At 41.1% G+C, this 13,044-nt stretch overlaps 1 long non-coding RNA gene across 1 annotated transcript; it reads right to left on the bottom strand.

The window, feature by feature from the left end:
- Positions 1–1,176: 1,176 nt before the first annotated feature.
- Positions 1,177–7,122, bottom strand: LOC138247278 (uncharacterized). Its single transcript, XR_011194402.1, has 3 exons — positions 7,054–7,122; positions 1,956–2,024; positions 1,177–1,246 (listed from the first exon to the last, which is right to left on the bottom strand). It is a non-coding gene; the product is annotated as an uncharacterized lncRNA (long non-coding RNA).
- Positions 7,123–13,044: the final 5,922 nt, after the last annotated feature.

The following is a 13,044-nucleotide window of genomic DNA, read 5'->3' as shown; positions in this document are numbered from 1 at the left end:
GGATTTTTCTTCCAGCTTTTGAAATAGCATTCCCAACGCAGTCTACTGATCGCACCCCAATCTGGCATTTGTCTAATTTTAAAGCTATTCCAGCTCCCTTTAATGCTGAAAAAACTGGTTTCACTGTTCCAGCATGTTCATTCTCTGTGCTGCTGTATATTAGAATGGTGTCTTTAAAACATAAGACTCTACTTAATCCTTTCAAGATCTGCTGCATAATTCTCTGAAACACTGCAGTAGTAGATGTCAGAATAAAAGGCATTCTGTAGTATGTAAAAGCTCCAAATAAAGTGATAAAAGATGTGAATGACCTTGATTCGAGGTGGAGCTCCACCTGATGGTATGTTGAGGACAGATCTATCATGCTGAAGCAGCTTGCATTACCAATCAAGCTTAACGTTTCATTTATCCTGGGGAGGGGGAAACAATCCACCCATATGTTTGTATTGAGTCTCTAAGATCTACACAAAGGTGTGTTGCGGGTGCGATATGACCACTGCACCCGACCTTACCACAACATACCCCTAGGGTACGTTGGAGTGCTCCCTGGCCGACGGACAGAACAACTTCTGGGTCAGAACAAGCCCTCTGGCCCAGATTAAAAGCCAAACAGAACAGAGCGAGGTGGGTCTTATGAAGAAGAAATGCAGGGAGACATGAGCCACGGGAGAAGACGCAGGAGCCAAACCTAGCGCCATAGGAGGAGAATAGGCAGGTCCCAAACCAAGTGGCAGAGGAGAAGACACTGGACGACAAGAGGGAGAAGCAGAGTCCAGCGAGTGAGCAGAGCTGCCTACGGCTGGAGACTCACCAGGAGATCTCTACTGGACTGAAGGGGAACATTGAGAGCAGCAGGACCATGCCTGTACCCGCCACATTCCAGGAGGAACGTGGCTAACCAAGGTAGGTCAATTATATGGAGGGGAAAAAGTCAGACCAGTAAAGAGTTAAACAAGGGAGGACAGGAATGTGTAGAGGGAAGGGAGAAGAAGAGAAGCTGAGAAAACGAGAAGGTGTGATTAAAAAAAAAGATTAGGTCAATAATAAAAATAAGAGCAGCCAGCACATTTTTGAAAACCACAGTTTTCTTTTACTGTTTGAGGGTGATTCACACACCTCCCTTTCCTCACACACGTGCACTCCCCTCCCTTGTCCTTACTTAAACCCAGAAACTTACCTGAGTCCAAATCTCTTCTTCTGTTCCGAGCCTCTCCTGGAATGAAACAAGGAAGATGAACGATGAGACCTAAGATAAAGAAAGAAGGCACAACAAATTATAGGACAAACTCAAACCACAAGCACGAAGAACACCAGAAATTGTAACATTTTGGCTTTAGTTATCCCTCTATCCCAATATCTAATAAAAAGTGATTGTGATAATTTATACTTCAGAGAGAAGGTGGGTCTCATGAAGAAGAAATGCAGGGAGACATGAGCCACGGGAGAGGACGCAGGAGCCAAACCTAGCGCCAAAGGAGGAGAAGAGGCGGTTCCCAAACCAAGTGGCAGAGGAGAAGACACTGGACGACAAGAGGGAGAAGCAGAGTCCAGCGAGTGAGCAGAGCTGCCTACGGCTGGAGACTCACCAGGAGATCTCTACTGGACTGAAGGGGAACATTGAGAGCAGCAGTACCATGCCTGTACCCGCCACATTCCAGGAGGAACGTGGCTAACCAAGGTAGGTCAATTGTATGGAGGGGAAAAAGTCAGACCAGTAAAGAGTTAAACAAGGGAGGACAGGAATGTGTAGAGGGAAGGGAAAAGAAGAAGAGAAGCTGAGAAAACGAGAAGGTGTGATTAAAAAAAAAGATTAGGTCAATAATAAAAATTAGAGCAGCCAGCACATTTTTGAAAACCACAGTTTTCTTTTACTGCTTGAGGGTGATTCACACACCTCCCTTTCCTCCCACACGTGCACTCCCCTCCCTTGTCCTTTTTTATACCCAGAACCTTACCTGAGTCCAAATCTCTTCTTGTGTTCCGAGCCTCTCCTGGAATGAAACAAGGAAGATGAACGATGAGACCTAAGAGAAAGAAAGAAGGCACAACAAATTATAGGACAAACTCAAACCACAAGCACGAAGAACACCAGAAATTGTAACATTTTGGCTTTAGTTATCCCTCTATCCCAATATCTAATAAAAAGTGATTGTGATAATTTATACTTCAGATAGAAGTCACTGTGTTTTATTGTGGAGACCTACAGACTGGTACCAGATGGAGACCCCTTGACCAGATAACAGTGTTTCAGAATTAAGATCTTATAGGAGGAAATACCGGGCAAGGATGGAACCCACCATAACCCTTGATGACATAGTCCGACAGCTAGCCAAAGTACTGAGACATTTACAGCTAATAATGGAGGATCAGGCTAAGGCTGCTCAGAAAGATAGAAAACAGTTTCAGGATGCTCCTCAAACCCAGGCAACCATCATTGCAAACAATCAGCTGGCACGCCAAACAGTGATTTAAAAATTGACAGAGACCATCGCGAGTACTAAAGTACATCCTAATGCGCCTAGTTCCATGCTCCAAAAATATCAAGTAAGAGAGGATCCTGATTCCTTTTTTACCGATTTTGAATGAGTTGCTACATCTGCCACCTGGCCTCATGAGAGATGGTGTAAGTATGTGGCCTCATTGTTGACAGCGGAGCTGCAAACAGCCTACCAAGCCTTTAATCCCGGAGGATATACTCCATACTATGAAATAAAAAAGGCCTTTCTTGAACCACTTGGGTATGATAGTGGACATTATAGGTTACAGTTTCGGAAGGAGAAACGGAACAGCCAGAATAACCCTAGAGCATTATACTTTTGGGTGCAGGATTTGGGTCTTAGATGGTTGAAACCACATGTGTCCACAAAGGAGGAGATAGTTGATAAGATTTTATTATAACAATAACTAGATGCTCTCCCAAGTAGTACTCGAGAATGGATCAGGTAACATCCAGATGTGACGATACACTCAGCCATCAACCTTGCTTGTGCCTACCACAGATCTACGGATTTCAGATCATCGTAAGCTTGTGAACCAGTTGTACCAACAACCCATGCCAAACCCATGGCTCCTACCAAACAAACACTGAGGCTGTCCCAAGATCACTCTCCTGCCTTCAAACCAGTTCCAAAAGAGATCAGACAAGGCACACAATGTTTTCAGAACGCGGAATGGGGTCACATAGCACGTAACTCAAGGTATTGGTTGACTCAGGTTGTAAACACCTGTCATTAAAACCAAATTAGTATTACCAAATCAGTGGCAAGAGGAGGAGAGAGTGCTCATAACTTGTGTCCATGGGGAAACAGAGAGGCCTTACATGTAGGAAGCATCCCACAGCTGATTGAAGACATAATTATAGGTACAGATTACCAGGGATTTTCTGAACTCTTGGAGGGATGGTTAGAAACTGCTCCATTGGTTAGAAACTGCTCCACTTGGGACTGAACATATAGAAGAAGGTAAGAGAACACAGACACTAAGTTGTAGGGAGAAAAGAGAGAACAAGCAACAGTTCCACCTGCTTTCTGGTACTGAACAGGTCCTTATTTCCTCTACAGCCAATACAGCGATGGTCTCCCCTGGAGGTTTTCGAGCTTGCCAACAGGACAATCAGACCTTACAAAATGCCTGGACCCAGATCATGTCTGAAGAGAACAAGCAGGTAGGCATTCACTTTACAATTAAAAGGAGTCTTCTCTATCGTAATTTGAGACATAAAAATGAGATCTGTAGTCAGTTACTGGTCTCCCATCTATATTGTTCCCATAGCCAGAAGGGGAGTGGGCATTATGGGTGGGAGAAAAAAGAAGAGTACCTTTTAAGTGGGTTTTGATGATCAGGTGCCTATACAGAGATATGAGGTTCTGTGCTTCTAGCCCTACATGTCAAATGGTTAACATTCCGCACATATCTAAGGCCCCTCTAAGACCTTCACTGATTATTGATATTCCCTTTCTCCCGGGTAGGGATGGACCAAGTGGGCCCTTTATTTCCTTCAACTAAGCGATACCAATATCTACTCATTCTAGTCAATTGTGCTACGAGATACCCAGAGGCTATACACCTGTCCAGCATGACGACAAAAACAATAGCACAAGTCATGATGGAATTCTTTTTCTGGGTATTCCAAGGGAACTCCTTACTGACCAAGGTACCCCTTTCATGTCACGGCTCCTGGCCCAAATATGCCAGCTTTTGGGTATCACCCACCTTAAGACATCCATGTACCACCCACAGACTGATGGCCTGGTCGAGAGATACAATAGACCCATTAAAACCCTGTTGGAAAAGACAATCTCAGAAGCCAGGTGTGACTGGGATAAAACGTTACCCTTTGTCATGTATGCAATACGCACACACCTAATCTCACACCGGACATAGCCCATTTCAGTTGGTTTTCGGTAGACAGCCACGGACCTTGTTAGACAGGGCTGCCGAGCAGTGGGAGGAAAAAGAAAATGAGGGAAAAGAAATTTAGAATGTACACAAACCCTTAAGGAGAAGATATATAGGCTATGGGAAGAGGTCAGGGGCCAAATGGAGAAAGCTAAAAAAAAATACAAAACAACATATGACCAAGGCAGTAAGACAAGATAACTACAAATAGGCAGTAGGGTTCTCTCCTTTTTCTATCCTCAGACAATAAACTGGCCAAATGGCGAGGGCCTTTCACCGTTATGGCCCAGGTTACACTCATTACCCATAGAGTTGACGTACCCCATGCTATCAGGAAGGGCCCGGTATAGCATATCAATTTTTAAAGGAATGGGAAGAAAGCTCTGAAAACCATGAAATGGGTGTCTCAACCCTCTGTATCATAGACAACAAGCCACTAGAGATTACAGTGCCTCCATCTGTAGATTGGGAGAAAACCCTCCTACCCTATATAGAAGACAACCTCATTCAAAAACAAAAAGAACAGATGGAAAAGCTAATAGTCCGCATTAGGGGCGTATTTTCAACAATACCCAGCAGAACGACATTAGTCCAACATGATATACAGACCGAAATGGGAAAAGTAGTCCGTCTAAGACCCTACAGAATCCCAGAGGTAAGATGAAGGGCAGTGGAAGAAGAAGTTGAAAAATGCTAGAAGGGGACATTATAGAATCCATAAGTCCCTGGAGGTCTCCCATCATAATGGTTCCTAAACCCAATGGCACTGTGAGGTTTTGCATCGATTTTCGACAACCAAATGTTCTCTCTGAATTTGAAATGTACCCCATGCAAAGAATTGATGAACTTATCGAGCAACTTGGGGCTGCTCAGTATCTTACTGCGTTAGACCTAACCAATGGGTATTGGCAAATACCTCTCATGCAACACGCCAAGGAGAAGACAGCTTTTTCTACCCCCTCAGGTCTTTATCAGTTTAATGTAATGCCTTCTGGACTTCATGGCACATGTGCTACGTTCCAGGGGTTAATGGACACTCTGTTGAAACCCCATCAAACACGCGTGGCGGTGTATCTCGACGATATGGTGATATTTAGCCAATCTTGGGATTTACATTTGCAACAAGTCGAGTCCGTCTTGGCTACACTTCGAACAGCAGGCCTCACAGCAAACAGAAAAATATACCCTTGGTAAGGACTCCATAAAGTACTTGGGGTATACGATCAGAAGAATCCCATACCCCACAACCAAACAAGAGGTTTGTTCCATTTTAGGATTGATAGGATATTCCAGATGGTTTATTCCTCGATTCGCTGAACAGGCTGCTCCCCTTGCAGTCTTGTTACAAAACAAACAACCCAGTAAAATAAAGAAACTGACCCCACAACAACGTGATAGCTTTGAGGTACTGAGAAGAACGCTGTGTACATCTCCTTTTCTATGATGTGCAGACTGTACCAAATCCTTCGACTTACAAACAGATGTGTCTCATCGCGGTTTGGGGGCTGTACTCTCTCAACCTGAAGACACAAATTATCTGCCCCTGGTAGTGTACACTAACCACAAACTCCTACCAAGAGAGACACAATATCCCACTATTGAAAAAGAATGTTTGGGAATAAAATGAGCAATCAAATCCTTGCACTACTATCTTTTAGGACGTCCCTTTACCTTATTGACGGTTCATGCCCCGTTAACATGGTTGGCACGTAACAAAGATAGTAATCCAATAATCCTCTCTTGGTTCTTAGCATTGCAACCAAGCTCCTTCTAGGTTCATCATCGTCCAGAAAAAGAGTTGACCAATGTAGACTTCCTTTCATGGATGCCCCTGACTTCATCGCTAGATTGGCCATGCTGAGAAGAGGGTACTGTTGCAGGCTTGATGTGACTGCCACACCCACGCTTACCATATCATACCCTGTGGGTAAGTTGGAGTGCTCTCTGGTCGACGGATGGAACAACTTCCGGATCAAAACAAGCCCTCTGGTCCAGATTAAAAGCCAAGTGGAAGAGAGCAAGGAGGGTCTTACAGAGAAGAACTGCAGGGAGAAATGAGCCACTGGAGAAGACGCTGGGGTTGAACCAAGTATCAAAGGAGGAGAAGACGTGGGACCCGAACCAAGCATCAGAGGAGGAGAAGACTCAGGACCTGAACAAAGCATCAGAGGAAGAGAAGACGTGGGACCCGAACAAAGTGGCGGAGGATGAGACGCCTGAGGACAAGAGGGAGAAGCAGAGTCCAGGGTGTGAGCAGAGCTGCCTATGGTTAGAGACTCACCAGAGGGTCTCTACCGGACTGAAGTGGAACATCGAGAGCATCAAGACCACACCTGTACCTGCCACATTCCAGGAGGAACGGAGCTAACCAAGGTACAGTCAATTGTATAGAGGGGAAAAAGTCAGCCCAGAGAAGAGTTAAACAAGGGACGATAGAAATGTGTAGAGGGAAGGAGGAGGGGAAGAAAAGCTGAGAAAACGAGAAGAAAGTGTGACTAGAAATAAAAGATTATGGTCAATAATAAAAATTGGAGCACCCAGCACATTTTTGGATACCAAAGGTTTATTTCACTGCATGAGGGTGATTTACACAACACCCTTTCCTCCCACACGTGCAATCCCCTCCCTTGTCCTTATGTATACCCAAAACATTACCTGATTACAAATCTCTTCTTCTGTTCTGAGCCTCTCCTGGGATAGAACGAGGAGGATGAATGATGAAACCTAAGGGAAAGAAAGAAGGCACAATGAATTAAGGAACAAACGCAAACCACAAGCACGAAAAACACTGAAAATTTTTACATTTTGGCTTTAGTAATCTCTCTATCCCAATATTTAATAAAGAGTGATTTTGATCATTTAGACTTCAGAGAGAAGTCACCACATATTTTTTGTGGAGACCTAAAGACCAGTACCGGGTAGGGACGCCTTGACCCGATAACAAGGTTTATCTCTGTTCCTCCTGCTTTATTAGTTACCACAATGGGGGCCAACCACCTTGAACTCTATATGGGTTCAATGAGCCCTTTGGATTCTAATTTCTTAAGTTCTTCCTTTAACAGTTCCTCCATCAGATGGGTAATGGCTCTGACCTTGTGTACTGCTGGCTGAGCTTTGCTCACAATTTTATCTTGTGTTGGAAATTGTGTAAAAGCCCCAGTTTGTTTTCAAACAGCTCCTGGAATTATTTACATACTTCCTGACCCATGTAGAGTTGTTAACACAAAAGAAGCTCCTCCGGTTCATTAGGGTCTAATTTCATCCCGAATTCGTTTTGGGGTCTCCACCCAAGTAAATTAGAACCCTGTTCTTTGATATACATTTTTCCAATGCTTGATCAATCCTTAAACTCAACACACATTGTTGTCATACCAAATAAGGGAATGGGATCCCTATAATACCCACCTGGGTTGATATCAGCTTCTTACAGTTTATATCCTTTGTCTGCACATTTTTTGATAACCATGCTCTTTTCTATCAAAGTGTAGGGAGAACAAGAGCCTGCAAAAAGCATTACATCTTCCCAAACCCTGGTAACATCACATGTAGGCTATGCATTGTGTACATTTGTCTCTTGTGGATCTATTTGAAAAATGTATTTTCCACTGTTTTCTTCACTGTTTGGTATTACATGTACTTGTTTATTATCCATATCCTTACATACTCTTGCATAATGTCCCTTTTATTACATTTTTGGAACAAACATGATCGAGCTGGACAATTAGGACTGGTAGCCATGCGATTACTGTTTCCAAACCTATAACATTTCAGTTTTGAATTTCCCTGGTTTGTATTAAGTTTGTATCTAGTTTGAATGTCTGAATGTTTCTTATTTATCTGCAATATTCGTATTTCCTGTTCTTTGCTCCCTTGTATGACTTGTACTTTCTCACTATGCACGGGTCGTTTCATTACTTTGCATGCATTCAGCTGTAATTTCAAAACTTTAGGTGAGCTCTAAAGCTTCCTTGAGACCTGGATTACCGGCAAGGATCTTTTCTTGTATTTTAACATTATTAGTTCACCTGTCTAACTAATCTCTTATTAGAAAATCACAAAATACACCAAAGTCATACGTGTTGGAGAGCCCTCAGAGCACTGCAATGTAACTGGTTACCTTCTCATTTGTCTTCTGTGTCCTACTAAAAAACTTGTGCATATCCAAGGCCAAATTAATTTTCTGCCCAAAATGTTTTTCTAGTTTTTGGAAAGTTAACTGGTATACATCTAATGATCTTCTTTTTCGTCATTGCCTGTAACTGATGACATAGATTTTCAAACATGTTCCTGCCTTGCACCCCGAAATTATGCAAAAGATATGTTGTTTTCTATACGGTGAACATTTTCTTATGCCAATGCCTGTAAATTTGAAAGAGCTCCGCCCACTATTTCCATTATAAACACTGGATCGCCTGTGTCATTCAGGAAAAGTGGAACCTGGCTCCTACTTCACACCGCCACGATGTGAAATGTGACAGTGTAAGTGAATCATAAATTTTCTATTTAACTTTAGCAAATGGCGCGCAACTTGCAAGAACGATAAACAATAGGTGAGAGGAAACTGGACTTTATTAGCTAGCAAATGGGATAAAGAGCGGGGCCTTTACAGAGGCTTGTCTGACTTCTTAAGACCCCTAATGCACACGGTTCCTTCCTGGCTGTAAAGATTTAAAAAATCCAGGTAAGAATGAATTCGTGAGAGTATACCCAAATGAGCACGGGATATGCAGATAACCCCTTCGTAGAGCGCGACATACAACGAAAATTCCTTTAATGAGGGCACGCTAGTCGCCTGCTCTAATGTTGATCGCGCCGCGACGGAACCCGCCTGAAGGATTCTTTTATGTAGATTGTGTGACCGTCTCCACCCTCAATTTGGCTGAATGAATGGAATGCCTAATATGAATGCTCCATTATATTATGTGTCAAGCCCGCTATGAGGCGCACTGGCGGGAAGGCGGGCCTCACAAGTACAACTGCACAATATTCTGGCCTAAACGCTAGGAACACGTCGACTTTCTGTTCCCTGTCGGGGTGATTATGTATTGCGTCTGCAGCTTGGGTAATAATTGAGCAGCTCGCTTGAAAGTTAAAATGAGCTCTGAAAAAATATTTAAAACAGATGTTGCACAAAATAAGGGTCTCGTCCAGTTCAGGAGCCAAACAAGGCACTCTCGTATAACGACTCGATCGCTAGGCTTCTTTTTAAATGCCAAAACACTCCCGCGGTCTCACAGTTTAATTGTTCACGCTAAACAATAGCAGTTGCACTTTCATAATTGATCTGCCAAACCAACACGGCTCACCGCACCAATTCAAAAGACGTTCTGTGAGGAATGTCCGTCACTCACTCACACGCTGCTAAAACGTGATGCTCAATTGCTCATTATAGCATACACTCGCCGTGACCTGCACGGTGCACCGGATTGCAGGAAACATATCTGCTGCTGTGGGCTCCTGCTCTGCACAGGACAGAGAATACATGGCTCTCCACAAAAAGCCACATCCGCGGCAGGTTTATTTGAGATTAAATTGCACCTGGAAAGCACTTTAACTATAAATGCACTTCATGCGGACTGGAGAGAGGGATGTCCCCCCACCCCCCCGAAAAAAAAATCATGTGGCAAGTTCTGAATCACACACTTACGTTAAATGTGTACTTCTGGTCTTGGAAAGTAACTTAACCTGACGCGCCTCAACTATTTTTAGAATGTCGCTCTCAACTGCTATTTGTATGACCCTTTTAACAGACCTCTGCTGCCCACTTTCTCTCCTTTTAATCCATTCTGACGGTCGCCCTACAACGTACGTTTTTTTCTTCTTTACCCAGGATTTGTATCTGCTTATATTTAATTGTGTATTGCCTCCTGGGTATCTGGGATTTCGATTTTATTGATTTTAATCAATAACACAATAAACAAATCTATCTATCTATCTATCCATCAGTATTTATTTCTGCATCACATTTAGACAGGAGGTAAATTAAAGTATTTGCCAGTGTATCATAGGATACACTTGCTCCGCCTTCCGTCCTGAAGAGATAGAGAGGAGTTCACAGTCTACTCATTCACAGTTGCCGCTAAACCCGTTCTTTAATGAAGGTATAGGTTTCACATTTGCAGCTCCTTATGGATGAGCACTTTCATGAGCAATGTACTGGCAGCACGCAACAGCTGAAAAGAACTTCACTGTTGACTGGAACTGTCTTCCTCTGTCGCCAGCACAGCTGCAGATCCCACCCTTGTCACCAGTGTTCTGAAGAAAGAGGAAAAGATCATGAAGTAAAGTAGACTTTATTTATGAGACCATCATACCACCTCCAGTGTCTCCTCACAGGCTCAACTGACCAAAACATTCCTACTGTCAGTGCTACCAGTGACATACTGAATAGAAAGGAAGAAGGGGTAGGGGGTTATGGGAGATACCCTGAAATGGTACAACAATTCCATGAACAGTAGATATTTAAAGGGTCAAATGTATATACCTAATTATAACAACCATAAATGTAGGTTGTGTTAGATTACTTCAAACACATGTCAGAATACATTGTTACCATCAGCTGTGTAAGGTTTGGAATGGCTCCTCTTCAGAAAGGTGACTATATCAACTTCTGTGTTGAATAATGTTTAGCATGGATTTGTGTCAAAATATGTTCTGCAAAATATTGGTCTAAAATTATCAACAGCTAAGACTTTACAGAGTTATAGTATAAATTCACAAATGGCGCAGGTTCATGCAACAAATGCTCACTCAGGATGTGCCTGTCTGTGCCACAGTAACACAGTATCAAAATTTTACACACAGAAAGAATTGTGAGGTGCAAAAAGAAAAATACTTTCTTGATAAATTTATTGTCCAAGCACAAATTAGCCATCATGCCTTTCACGATAAAACTTGCTTGCCCAGTGCCTACTTAACAGTTCCAGTTACATATAAAGTAAGACAAACACATCAGTATATACCTACCACACCAGTATACTTCCTCCAAAGCTATATGTGTGTTACACACATGCGATGGTTAAAAACCATATTACGTCAATTATAACATTCTGCATTCCAATCAAATATTACTCAAACTCCTACAATGTATGATACAATATTTAACTCAATTTGCAGTTTCTTTGTAGAATGTTCTTTCAATTAACTACATTTATTTCCATCAGGTATCACAGTAAGAGATTTTCATCTTACAACATTCTTTACGTCAATTTAATACATGTATATGAAAAATCACAGAATAAGTCAAAGTCAAATGTAAGGTAATAAAAACACATTACTATATACCTATTACACCAGTATACTGTTTCTAAAAACATATGTGTATTACATCAAATATAATATTCTGCATTCCATCAAATATCACTCAAACACACGAGTGCATGATGCAATAATGACCTCAATTTGCATTTCGACAGAAGGTTTCCTTAATAGCAGTAATATACTCAGGTTTCATATTAAAAGCAGTTGTAAGATAAAAAAAAATATATATATAAAGGAAATAGTAAGGATAGCAAATCTGAGAGCTGACTGGAAGGAATTTACATTACAACTAAAACTACATTGTATATAAAGTGACCATGTGTAGGGTGTTCTTTTGTTTATACACTGATTGTGGAAGGGCACCATGCCAGTTACTCTTTCATTATACTAGGTAAGAAGTGGTTTCATGGGGAAAAGATGACGTTTCAGTTGTAAGATAAATCTTAGAAATGCTTTTAATTTGAAACTTGAGTACATGACTGTTATTAGGTAATCCTTCTTTCACAATACAAATTGAGTCATATTTATTTATACTTGAGGAAGTGAAAACTGTTTTGGTCTCTTTTGCTTTTTAAGACCAGCCATTAATTTATTGGATTTTGTAAATGTTCAAATGGTGCTACATTTTGTTTTTAGTGATTTACTGGACTACTGGAACTGTTCAGTAGGCCTCGAAGAAGTGATTTTTTTTGTGAAACACATGTTGGCCAATTTCAACTGGGACAATAAATTTACTAGAAGTATATTTTTCTTTTATCCCTCACAATTCTTTCTGTGTATGAAATAGTTATAATAAAAATGACAAAAATAACAACTATAAAAATATACTCAGTAAAAATATAGGAATATTAAAAATATGTATTACCAGAATATCTGTCTTAAAATATTGTATTAAAAATAATAACAATAGACTTAACCAAAATATCTAATGCAAAAATATTGTAGAACAATACTGAAAAAATGTAAAAATAATATGATTATTCCTAATTAAATCTATCAAAATAAATTTCAAATGTCATTTAAAAAAAATATAAAATTCTACACAAGCATAAATGTAATTATATTTGTAGTTTCCAGATTGATAAAACAATACAAATACACAGAAATTCTACCTCTAAACTAAGAAACCTTGAAAAAGTGCACTGACTAAAAAAGACAAATTTGATATTCTAACTTCAGCCCCACAAACATTGTGGAAAAAGCATACAATGAGGGAAGGGGGAAATTAACTATTTTAACTCCAGTCTCATAATCATTATGGAAGGTACAGACATTTATCTTAAAACAAACACACTAATAATAATGAAAAGCAAAATTAATGAATCATCGGGCTGACTCCATTCATATTTTCCACAGCTGCCCTGTTATCTCACATTATTTGCAGAC

Source organism: Pleurodeles waltl, chromosome 7, assembly GCF_031143425.1.
Source record: "Pleurodeles waltl isolate 20211129_DDA chromosome 7, aPleWal1.hap1.20221129, whole genome shotgun sequence".
Classification (NCBI taxonomy): Eukaryota; Metazoa; Chordata; class Amphibia; order Caudata; family Salamandridae; genus Pleurodeles; species Pleurodeles waltl.
This window is presented reverse-complemented; position numbering and strand designations above follow the sequence as displayed.